Genomic DNA, 13,214 nt, shown 5'->3' with positions numbered 1-13,214 from the left:
TACAGCTGTATTCTGAAATTGTCCTCTGCAAAAGGACCTCATTTCAATTTAATGGGAGGCTTTCCATTTTTTCAGAGGCTATCAATCAGGCAGTAGAGGTTTGCTAGTTGTAAATATTCATATTGTAATTTCCTCAAGGCAGGAACTTGGCTACTATGTTTCCCTGAAATTCTCCGGGAATGTTTATGATGCTGTACAAATTATAATTATGATGATAATTATAAACAGATTGCAGCACAAACTTAGAAAATGTGACATGCTTCAAAAAAGATTTCAACAGATCAGCATTTCACAATCCCTGGTAGCCCATAAATAGAGACTCTCCATCTCCTGTCTATTTTGCAGTCTCTTCTCTCCAGCAACGTTGAGTTCCCAGGCAAACTTTAGCCATGAAGATTGTCTACCTGCTCTTTGCTGTCTTTTTCCTGGTGCTGCAAAGCACTCCAGGTAAGATCTTAATGAAATGAAGGGAGAATATAGAAGGACATTTGTGAGTCTGTACTAAGATTTCTAAACATTTTTATTGTAATTTTTCCAGTTGTATGGTTTTCAGTAGATACTTGACATTTAACAGGAGAATAGTCCTGGGGTGAGAAAGGTGCCTTTAAAGTTCCTATTAAGATCCAATCAGATTTGGCTGAACTATGACCTGTCATACTATCACCAACATTCTACCTAGTGGAATCCTACAGGGATTGGTTCTTGCCCCCACACGAGTCAATCTTTTTATAAAGGACCTGAAAAAAAAAACCATAAAAAACCACTTATAAAGTTAGCAGTTGAGAAGAATTAAAGGACAGGTCACTCATACAGAGGGATTTGGATCACTTGGTAAGCTGGGAACAAGTTAACAATCATACAGCTAAATCTAAATGTATGGATCTAGGAACAAAGAAGGATGGCCACAGTTATAGGATGAGGGACTCCATCCTGGGAAGCAGTGACTCTGAAAAATGTGTTGGGGGTTGTGGATGATTAATCAACTTAAAATTGCTAAAAGGATTAATACATAATTCGTATGCAGAAAGAGGGAAATCTTGAATAGGAGTAGAGAGGTTATATTACCTATGTATTTGCACCTCCAGATGTGACCAAATCTTGAAAACTGTATCCAGTTCTGATGTCCACACTTCAGGAAGAATGTTGATCAGTTGGAGAGAGTTCAGAGAAAAGCCACAGGAATGATTAAAGGATTAGAAAACATGCCTTGTAGTGATAGGCTCAGAAAATTCAATCTCTTTATCTTAATAAAGAGAAGGTTAAGGGGTGACTTGATCACAATTTATAAGTATGTGTATGATGAAAAATATTTAATAATGGGCTCTTCAATCAAAAAGAAAAGGAGTACTTGTGGCACCTTAGAGACTAACCAATTTATTTGAGCATGAGCTTTCGTGAGCTACAGCTCACTTCATCAGATGCATACCGTGGAAACTGCAGCAGACTTTATATATACACCTGCGGAAGTAAAGAAACAGATTGATAGAGCCAGAAGAGTTCCCAGAAGTTACCTACTACAGGACAGGCCTAACAAAGAAAATAACAGAACACCACTAGCCGTCACCTTCAGCCCCAACTAAAACCCCTCCAACGCATTATTAAGGATCTACAACCTATCCTAAAGGATGACCCAACACTCTCACAAATCTTGGGAGACAGGCCAGTCCTTGCCTACAGACAGCCCCGCAACCTGAAGCAAATACTCACCAACAACCACATACCACACAACAGAACCACTAACCCAGGAACTTATCCTTGCAACAAAGCCCGTTGCCAATTGTGCCCACATATCTATTCAGGGGACACCATCAAAGGGCCTAATAACATCAGCCAATTGTGCCCACATATCTATTCAGGGGACACCATCAAAGGGCCTAATAACATCAGCCACACTATCAGAGGCTCGTTCACCTGCACATCCACCAATGTGATTTATGCCATCATGTGCCAGCAATGCCCCTCTGCCATGTACATTGGTCAAACTGGACAGTCTCTACGTAAAAGAATAAATGGACACAAATCAGATGTCAAGAATTATAACATTCATAAACCAGTCGGAGAACACTTCAATCTCTCTGGTCACACAATCACAGACATGAAGGTCGCTATCTTAAAACAAAAAAACTTCAAATCCAGACTCCAGCGAGAAACTGCTGAATTGGAATTCATTTGCAAATTGGATACTATTAATTTAGGCTTAAATAGAGACTGGGAGTGGCTAAGTCATTATGCAAGGTAGCCTATTTCCTCTTGTTTTTTCCTACCCCCCCCCCCCGATGTTCTGGTTTAACTTGGATTTAAACTTGGAGAGTGGTCAATTTGGACGAGCTATTACCAGCAGGAGAGTGAGTTTGTGTGTGTATGGGGGTGGGTTTTTGGAGGGGGGTGAGGGAGTGAGAGAACCTGGATTTGTGCAGGAAATGGCCTAACTTCATTATCATGCACATTGTGTAAAGAGTTGTCACTTTGGATGGGCTATCGCCAGCAGGAGAGTGAATTTGTGGGGGGGGGTGGAGGGTGAGAAAACCTGGATTTGTGCTGGAAATGGCCTAACCTGAAGATTACTTTAGATAAGCTATTACCAGCAGGACAGTGGGGTGGGAGGAGGTATTGTTTCATATTCTCTGTGTATATATAAAGTCTGCTGCAGTTTCCACGGTATGCATCTGATGAAGTGAGCTGTAGCTCACGAAAGCTCATGCTCAAATAAATTGGTTAGTCTCTAAGGTGCCACAAGTACTCCTTTTCTTTTTGCGAATACAGACTAACACGGCTGTTACTCTGAAACTCTTCAATCAAGTAACTAAAGGTATTTTGTGATCCAGTGATTGGAAGCTGAAGCTAAACAAATTCAGTCTAGAAACGAGATGTAAATTGTTAACAGTGAAAGTAATTAACCATTGGAACAATTTACCAATGTATTCTCCATCCCTGATACTTTTTCAATCAAGAAACATTGGGGGGCTTTTTTCCTAGAAGATACCCTCTAAGCAATATTTTGGGGAAGTACCTTCAGACTAGATGATCACAATGGTCCCTTCAGACTTGATCCCAAACGTACTTCAGTTCCAGGCAAACTGGTTGAAACTATAGTTAAGAACACAATTATCAGACACATAGATGAACACGATGAGCTGGGGAAGAGTCAACATGGTTTTTGCACAGGGAAATCATGCCTCACCAATCTAGAAGAATTATTTGACGGGGGGGTCAACAAACATGTAGATAAGGGTGATCCAGTGGATATAGTGCAATTAGACTTTCAGAAAGACTTTGACAAGGCTCTGAAGCAAAATAAGCATTCATGGCATAAGAGGGAATGTTCTCTCATGGATCAGTAACTGGCTAAAAGACAGGAAACAAAGAGTATGAATAAATGGTCAGTTTTCAGAATGGAGAGAGGTAAATAGTGGTGTCCCCTAGAGGTCTGTACTGGGACCAGTACTGTTCAAAATATTCATAAGTGATCAGGAAAAAGGGGGAAAAGTGATGGAGATAATTTTGTAGATGATACAAAATTACTCAAAGATAGTGAAGTCCAAAGCAGAGTGCGAAGAGTTACAAAGAAATCTCAAAAAACAGGGTGACTGGGCAACAAAATGGCAGATGAAATTCAATGTTGATAAATGCAAAGTAATGCACTTTGGAAAACATAATCCCAACTATACATATAAAAAGATGGGTTCTAAATTAGCTGTCACCACTCAAAAAAGAGATCTTGGAGTCATTGTGGAGAGTTCCATGAAAACATCTGCTCAATGCACAGTGGCACAAACAGAAAAAACTAACAGAATGCTAGGAACCATTAGGAAAGGGGTAGATAATAGGACAGAAAATATCATGATGCCTCTTTATAAATCAATGGTACTCCCCGATCTTAAATACTGTGTGCAGATCTGATCACCCCATCTCAAAAAAGATATATTCTTATTGGAAAAGTTACAGAGAATGGCAACTAAAATGATCCGGGGTATGAAACAGCTTCCATATGAGGAGAGATTAAAAAGACTGGACATTTTCAGCTTGTGTCCTCGTCCTCTGGCCTAACCCAATGAAAATTCCCTTTGGTCCAGGGGAGTGTTTGGATTGAAGTGTTTGGCAACCTTCACTTGAGATAACAGGCTCTGTGCATATCCTTTTCCTTTGATGAAATGACAGACTTTCTAGGAGCTTGTGTTATCCAGGATGGTACTGAACAGAACGAGATGCACATTTCTGGGGGACGAGGCTGGGACTGGGAGTTTGATGGTGTCGCTCTGCACGATAATTCAGGAGGGTCTTGTTAGGGGGCTTATTCCTTCACCCACTTACTTCCCTGGTCCTTCTCGCATGAACAGAGAGCAACAATACCCGAAGTCCAAAGGTGCAAACAATTCGATGTTTATTGGGATGAACTTCCAGCAAGCATGATTCCAGTTTCCTTCCTTAGTATCCCCCTTCCCAGCTCTGACACCACAGAGCCTTACACCTGTGTCCCTGTTCCCATTCCTGTCCTTAGCCAAACATGATTCCAATTTCCTTACCCGCATTCCCTGTTCCCATTTCCCCCTTTAGCAAAACATGATTCCAATTTCCTTACCCCCATTCCCTGTTCCCATTTCCCCCTTTAGCAAAACATGATTCCAATTTCCTTACCCCCATTCCCTGTTCCCATTTCCCCCTTTAGCAAAACATGATTCCAATTTCCTAACCCCCATTCCCTGTTCCCATCTCCCCCATCCACACACCCACCCCCTCCCTCACTTCCTGATTGACTACAGATTATATAGTAAAACTTGAATTCTGCTTAGCTATACCTTAACCAATCATTTTCCTGAAATTTAACTAACCAATCCTAGCATATTGTAACATGATTATGTAACCAATTATATCCCACCACCTTAATTAGTTTACACCCAGCAAAATTAATTATACAGCAGACAGTAACAATCACAGAACCAGACAGAGATTATACAGACAAACTATAGCAAAGTGGGAACTATAATGACAAAACAATACAGACGTGTTTCAGAGTAACAGCCGTGTTAGTCTGTATTCGCAAAAAGAAAAGGAGGACTTGTGGCACCTTAGAGACTAACCAATTTATTTGAGCATAAGCTTTCGTGAGCTACAGCTCACGTCATCGGATGCATACTGTGGAAAGTGTAGAAGATCTTTTTATATACTCACAAAGCATGAAAAAATACCTCCTCCCACCCCACTCTCCTGCTGGTAATAGCTTTTCTAAAGTGACCACACTCCTTACAATAAGAAAAGGAGTACTTGTGGCACCTTAGAGACTAACCAATTTATTTGAGCATGAGCTTTCGTGAGCTACAGCTCACTTCATCGGATGAAGTGAATAAATGGACACAAATCAGATGTCAAGAATTATAACATTCATAAACCAGTCGGAGAACACTTCAATCTCTCTGGTCACGCGATTACAGACATGAAAATTGTGATATTATAACAAAAAAACTTCAAATCCAGACTCCAGCGAGAAACTGCTGAATTGGAATTCATTTGCAAATTGGATACTATTAACTTAGGCTTGAATAGAGACTGGGAGTGGCTAAGTCATTATGCAAGGTAACCTATTTCCCCTTGTTTTTTCCTACCCTCCCCCCTCAGACGTTCTTGTTAAACCCTGGATTTGTGCTGGAAATGGCCCACCTTGATTATCATACACATTGTAAGGAGAGTGGTCACTTTAGATAAGCTATTACCAGCAGGAGAGTGGGTTCGTGTGCGGGGGGGGAGGGGGGTGAGAAAACCTGGATCTGTGCTGGAAATGGCCCAACTTGATTATCATACACATTGTAAGGAGAGTGATCACTTTAGATAAGCTATTAGCAGCAGGAGAGTGGGGTGGGAGGAGGTATTTTTTCATGCTTTGTGTGTATATAAAAAGATCTTCTACACTTTCCACAGTATGCATCCGATGAAGTGAGCTACAGCTCACAAAAGCTTATGCTCAAATAAATTGGTTAGTCTCTAAGGTGCCACAAGTCCTCCTTTTCTTTTTGCGAATACAGAAGTGAGGATTTCACATCCCAGCTATTGATAAGTGAGTTCTTGCCAGACAGGATGCTATCAAACTAAGTTTCCTTTTACATTTTCTAGGCACTTCCCTTTCTCTGGAGGCGATAGGCATTATCAGGACAGGATTGTATTCCTAACAGCCCAATAGCACCTTCTTTCAATGTGACTAGTTTGGAATGTGAGGATGTGACCGGTCGCTTCCCAGCTTACGGCTGCCTCTGCTGCTTAGCCAAAGGCCTTAGCCTAAGAACAGGGCCTCAGACTGTCACAGTAAGAGAAGGCCCATACACCGGCAGACTGTGATTTTGATTCTTTCTTTTATACCTCTAGAACTAGCCAAGTGATAAGAATACACCTAAATTCTTAGAGTACAGGCCTTTACAGACAGGCCTGAATATCTATATCCTAACAGGTCTTACTGGAAGTTTTCCTATAATTCAGCTGGGAGTGACTTTACATGCTAGGGGCTGTGCATGAGCAGGACCAGAAGTGGTTGCTGTCATAGCAGAACAGTGTAGGAGGCCCTGAGGGAATACGGCCCACAGGTTGGAGAACTGAGGGAATACGGCTGCTCAGTGGTCCAGATTGTACCCTGGGGAATGTCACAGTGGATACTTTAAGGAAAGCACAGCTAAAATCTAGTTTAAAATAGTTTAATATTAATATTCTAAAAAACATATGGACCACATTCTCATAAGGACCAGCCTGTTTAGAATGTCTAATTTTGCAATTGGTCATTGAGTAAGTATTCCCAAGTGTTGAATCTTCACAAGAATGTCTGTGCCGAGTCTCACAGACAATCAGGCATTCAGACTGCAAGGGACTGGTTTAAACCCTTCTCTTTCTAAAAGTTTCAGCGACCCAGCCCAGTCCTGAGCCAGTTCAACCCTGCTCAGCCAATCAGTATTCAGATACTGCCTAGTATATCAGTGTTTGGAATCAGAAAGAGTCCAAACCATTGCAGCAAAACCACTGCCCCACTATTAGAAGTTGGTGATGCAGGCAGCTACCTGCTTTCCATCCTGTACAGCTGTGGGGCTGTGAAGGACTCCCATGCTCTGTGCTACAGTTCTAAAGCCTGCAGCCAGAAGGCCAGCAGATCTGCTGAATTAATTCACTCTGCTCAATTCTTAGCGGCAGCCTTTGAACGGGCACAGAACTACAGACATTTATATCTTATCAAAGATCGAGTGCAAGGGGGCACAGGAAGATCTCTGGGCTGACATGGCCTTGTCTCAGTGAACTGGAAATTCAGCTAATGGGAAACACCCGTCATGCTGCAGTCACAGCTCCTGTTTACACTTATGTGTGCATGAAAATCAAGACTCTTTTTCTCTATGCAGGATTCACTCAGTTTATCAATAACCCCTTTGCTTGTGTACGTGCTGGGGGCTTCTGCACCTATACATGTTACACCAAGTACAGTTGGTTTGGAAGCTGCGGTTCTGGGCAGACATGCTGTAGAAGGAGATGGGTAAGTTCAGGATGCCACAAGGGAGACATTACTGTGTAAACAGAATATCTGTGTCTCTCCTTTCTATAGCTGCTGTTTAATGACCTTGCAGGCTCAGAGCACACGGCAAAACCCTGGGACATGGGACAAAGAAATCTTTTGTGCTGTCCGGATACTGGACTATCTGAGGTTTAAATGTTAGAGTTAGAGGAATCTTATAGCTGCTTTACTCAGGCTGCCTATGTTCTGTCCACAACCCAGAGCAGCCCAGAGTCTCCATCGTGTTCAGTGCTACAGAGCTTGCCCCTGTGAGACCCAGTAACATCCAGCACCTCCCCAGGATAGTGCTTGCAAGGAGGGCAGAATAGGGGCAATTCTGTGAGCCAGGTATTGCTCCTGTATTGCAGTTTCTCTCCCCAACCCATTTTGAAGCCCCTTTGGCTTGCCAACATGGCATCACAGACAGGGTCTGTGGCCAGTCTGTGGCGTACGTCTATACTGGTGTTTCATTTAAGAATTTGGAAAACAACGGGGAAGGACTAAAGTAAATTTCCCAGGAAAGAGTACGGGCAGTGATGAGCTGCCAAAATCTTAACAACCAGTTCCCTATAAAAAGTTCTGATTTAAGGGATGTGCCCCAGTATGTATTTGTTGTACCAACAGGGTTACCATACGTCCGTATTTTCCCAGGAGGAATTTTTAAATTTTCCCGGACAGCGATTTAAGAACCAAAAAGTCTGACCTGTCCGGGAAAATATGGATGTGTGTTAACCCTGCCTAAAGTTCTTTTTTAAAAAGATGGGCCAGAACTAGAAATGAGCTCCGTTTCACATGTGTGGGTCCCCGCCGCTCCCTGGGGGTGTGCTAGGGTGACCAGATGTCCCGATTTTATAGGGACAGTCCCGATTTTGGGGTCTTTTTCTTATATAGGCTCCTATTACTCCCCACCCCCTATCCTGATTTTTCACACTTGCTGTCTGGTCACCCTAGGATGTGCACATGTGTGGGTCCCAGCTGCTCCCTGCCCCCCTCATTGAAGCAGGTGTGCAGGGTTACTGCCCTGGGAACTGCAGGGCACCAGTGGACGTGGGGCCAGCTGCAGACAGGGGCGTGGGGCAGGGCTAGCTGGAGGCAGGGGGTGCAGGGCTGGCTGAGGGCAGGGCAGGGGGTGCGGAGCTGTCTGGAGACAGGAGGGTGCGGGGTTGGCTGGAGACATGGGCTGGCTGCGGGCAGGGCAGGGGGTGCAGCAGGGGCTGGCTGGAGGCAGGGCAGGGGGTGCAGCAGGTGCTGGCTGCAGGCAGAGGGTGCAGGGGTGGCTGGAGGCAGGGCAGGGGGTGCGGCAGGGGCTGGCTGCAGGCAGGGGTTGCGGGGGTGGCTGGAGGCAGGGCAGGGGGTGGCCGGAGGCAGGGGCTAGCTGTAGGCAGGGAGTGCGGGGGTGGCTGGAGGGAGGACAGGGGGTGCAGGGGTGGCTGGAAGCAGGGGCTGGCTGCGGGCAGGGGGTGCGGGGGTGGCTGGAGGCAGGGGCTGGCTGCAGGCAGGGTGCGGGGGTGGCTGGAGGCAGGGCAGGGGGTGCGGGGGTGGCTAGAGGCAGGGGCTGGCTGCAGGCAGGGGGTGCGGGGGTGGCTGGAGACAGGGACTGGCTGCAGGCAGGGGGTGCGGGGGTGGCTGGAGGCAGGGCAGGGGGTGGCCGGAGACAGGGGCTGGCTGCAGGCAGGAGGTGCGGCAGGGCCTGGCTGCGGGCACGGCAGGGGGTGCAGGACTGGCTGCGGGCAGGGCAGGGAGTGGCTGGAGGCAGGGGCTGGCTGCAGGCAGGAGGTGCGGCGGTGGCTGGAGATAGGGGCTGGTGTGGGCAGGGCAGGGGCTGGCTGGAGGCAGGGGGTGGCAGCAGGCAGGGGCTGGCTGCGGGCAGGGTGGTGGGTGCTCGCGGGGAGAGTGGCTCGGAGCAGCCCAGGCCCAGCAGAGCAGCCGGGGACGCACCAGGCAGCAGCGGGAGCCCCAGGGCCAGGGGTCGGGGGAGCAGCAGCAGCACCAGGGCTTGTGGTCAGGGCCAGGCGGCAGCCCACGTGGCTCCCGCAGCGCAGCGCCCCTGGCGGCCGGAGGAGGAGTTACACCACTTCCTGGCCGGAGCCCATCAAAACCTCAGCGCCCCCTCCAGGGAAGCGGGTTAACAACCGGTTCTAAAACTGCTTCACCACTGAGTGTGGGGGATGTGTCTCCTTTGTATCATTGTGCACCACCTATGAGATCAAAATGGCTGCTCTTTACAACATTAGCACTTCATTTACCAAAAAGAAATGTGTACAAGTGTGGAGCTATGTTTCGGGGGGGGAGGGGTCATATCCCAGTGTAAAATGATCAAATCTGTCACAGAAAAATTACAATAACTAGCAACACGGCTTCAGATTGACTCTTATACTTTTAAGCCGTTCAGAAATGTTATGTCACTCTTCCAGTCACTGACAGAAGGATCCTAATTTCAATAACTACCCGAGGACACATTCAAGCATGGAATTTTCTTGGGAGCACTCACCATAATGACAGCTGCCAATCTGATTCCATTATAACCCCTTTTTCTCACACACTCATCCTTTTCTGGAAAGGTCTCCTTTCTGGATATCATTTTTGCATTTGAAAGGCCTGCTGTCCTCAGATTTACTAGAGTTGGTAGGACCTGTTGTGAGTCTCTGGCAAGAAAGAGAGCAGGGAGGGTGATTTGACAAAAATAAATGACTTAAAATGAAGCCTGCAAAAGCAAACTGAGAGGAGCTCAGAGAAGAGCTGAACAGAGGAGAATTTGGGAGCCCTACATGAAAGCAGTTGAGGGGAGGAAATGGTCACTCAGCCCCTGAGGAAGCATCTCTAGCCCAGAGATTTTTTTTGTTTTTCTTTTTAATGTTATTTTGCCCCAGATGGGGGAGGTTTTGGTTCATCATGGGGGCTAAACTACTGACCCAACAGGAGAAACGGAGGCACTGGCCAAGTCTGATGCTGAGAAGGTAAGCTGCACCCACACAGTATAGATACAACCCTGATTTTCCCATAGAAGAAAAGGTATTTTTCAAATCATTCCAGTCAAAAATGGAAGAACAATTAAACTCAATTTGTGACCTGGACCTCACTGTAGGGTCCCTCCAGAATGACACAGTGTAAAAAACTGGAAATGAACACAGTGATGAACATGTGAGGATTTCAGATAACCAGGTGCTTTGCGGTAATCTTGGAGCTGTGTTAAAGAACATCTGAGTCCAGATGCTGCAAACATGAGGAGCCATGTTGAGCATAATGTTGCCCCTGTGTGTTTTTGTGGGACAGAGGCGATTTTGAGCACACGTGTGAAGGCAGCCATGCCTTCTGGGACCAGGACTCTGTGGTTTGAACCAGAGACCTCCGGAGCTAAATGTGCAAGTATCTTCAGCTTGAACAAAAGAGCCAGTCTCTAGATGGAGCCTGTAACAGACTCACAGCCTCCACCTAGGGGAATCTGTAACACACACTGACCAGTGGGTCACACACGTATATTTTCAGATGCGCTCACTCTGCAATACAATTCAATAAGCACTAGTGCACTTTAAGGACTGATGCTACGTTCAGTCTTTAAGGTAGCTCAGCACATACTTGGAGCCTTTGCATTTCTCCTTTTAGAATTCTAGAGCAATTACAAACCTTGGTGACTTCAGTGCTTGCGTTGCTCCGAATTTCCTTTTACTGGTTTAAACATCATGTTTCCTCCAGTTAAGTTAACTTGGTCTCATTGCTTCTCTGTAGTCAATTCTATTCGTGTTCTTCTTGTTACCTGCTGGATCTCCCCATAACCTGTACAAGGTGCCCAGCATGCTCACATTAGTGTCGCAGCAGGGACAGGACTCAGAGAGGAAGTGGGGAGGGGTGAGAGGCTTTCCCAGGCAGCGTGGGCTTGTTCTCTACATCTAAACTGCTACAGTGACCCAGCAACACTGCTGCAGCTGAGCCAAAGCGCTGCAGTGGAGACGTTACCTGCAGCGAGGGGAGGGGTTCTCCCATCTGTGTAGGCACGGCCCCTCCCCCGGAGGTGCGTCAATGGGAGAATGCTCCCATCAACCCAGTGCTGTCTGAAGTGTGCATAAAGTACCAGAGAGGCAGTTTGGGGTAGGAGATGTGAAGATAGGAGCTCCATGCGCTGCTACTCACCTGGCTGCTTCACTGAGCACCTACAGAGATCATCATCAGGTAGGGAACTGCCAGGCGAACAGGGTCAGGCTTCAGGCTTACATGAGCTGGCAGACAGAATAGTCCATGCATTCTTTAAGAATAACTTATTTATCCTCTAATTAAATATTTATGCTTTTAGTTTTTAGGTATGGAGAAAAATGTGTTTGAAAGGAAAACTGAACATGGACATGAGTCACGTTGTTCTACATCTTACATGTTTTTGGTTTTATTTTTCTATCTATCATAGAGATCATCAATATTTTTAAAATTCACAATTTTGATTAATTCCCTCAATGGAATTTCAAATTTCAACACTTCTATGATATTGTACATCATATTTCCAGGAGTTTTTATATTTAATTTGCCGGGGTTCTTATTTAAATCACCCAGTGACTTAATTTTTTGTGGTTATCACTTTAACTGTGTAGACTGTTAATAGGAAGGACTTTTGTAAGAAAATGAGAATCTGCCTCCTTTACTGGAGAGTTGGGGCAAAGGGAGGGGAGATCCATGTTCAGAAGTCCGGCATATTTACTTCAGAAGCCAGGTGGACAGCCAGTACACATTTAGATATAATAGATAGATTGAGTCTGCTCCGCAGCCTTAGCTAATGGCCAGTTAACTTTTAGCTCATGTGGTAAGAGGCTCATGCACAAAGCTCCAGAGACCCCAGATTCAATCCCACCAGACAGTGACCAAGGTCTGTTGGTGTTTCATATACACACACTATTCAATGATGGGGAAATTCCTGCTCTACCTTGCATTTGAAATGGAATGTTATATTGTCCTTGTTTTAATGGTTATAAACATAGAATGTGAGAGTTTCTTCCCTTTTTGCAATAGAGAGAGTGAGCGATGGCAGCAGAAATTGTCAATGCAGGATCGCTGAGAATCTGGCAGGCGGCGCCTTGCTTCTAAAATCCTTGGATGCTTTTCATCTGGGCTGCAAAGAATCTCACAAGCTGGAAAAAACCCACAAGGGAGCCCTTGTGTCACCCCTAAGAGTTTGTTCTTCTCTCTTTAATAAAAGTAGCTAGTTGCTGTGGTGCATTGCAAACAGGCCTGTGAGTGTTTTGTTTGGCACACGGGGGCTGTTTTGGTATTTCTTTCCCACAAATATCCCTTCCCTCTTTTATTTTAATGAAATATAAATAAAATAAATGGTCCCTGCCATATGTTAAGTCCACCCAGGGATGTCCTAGACCAGGCAACATACATATTTATCTGTTTCAGGGAGCTCCCCTGGATAAATCTTTTCCCTTCCCTTGGTCCTTTGACAAAGCCATTTGGTTGGTGGGGTTGTCCGAGGAGCTGGGTTCCATCCCAGCTTGGCTGCACAGTGTGCAACGCCCACAGCAGTGCTCCACGGCATGTCGACCCTCCCTCTGCTCCCCTCGCCTCCCCATCGCGAGGTCCCTTCTCTTATGCCTGAGCATCCAGACCGTGCCCTGTCCAGCAGGCTCCTCTGCAGGAACCAGAATGGCAGCACAAATCCCAAAGACCCAGGCTTAGAAACCTGAATAAATGTGCCAGTGAGCGTTTAACTGAG

At 45.7% G+C, this 13,214-nt stretch overlaps 1 long non-coding RNA gene across 1 annotated transcript; it reads left to right on the top strand.

Moving 5' to 3' along the window:
• The first annotated feature begins 359 nt into the window (after positions 1–359).
• Positions 360–12,699, top strand: LOC144261936 (uncharacterized). Its single transcript, XR_013345477.1, has 3 exons — positions 360–447; positions 7,368–7,498; positions 12,509–12,699. It is a non-coding gene; the product is annotated as an uncharacterized LOC144261936 (long non-coding RNA).
• Positions 12,700–13,214: the final 515 nt, after the last annotated feature.

Source organism: Eretmochelys imbricata, chromosome 3 (genome assembly GCF_965152235.1).
Source record: "Eretmochelys imbricata isolate rEreImb1 chromosome 3, rEreImb1.hap1, whole genome shotgun sequence".
In the NCBI taxonomy this organism is placed as follows: domain Eukaryota; kingdom Metazoa; phylum Chordata; order Testudines; family Cheloniidae; genus Eretmochelys; species Eretmochelys imbricata.
This window is presented reverse-complemented; position numbering and strand designations above follow the sequence as displayed.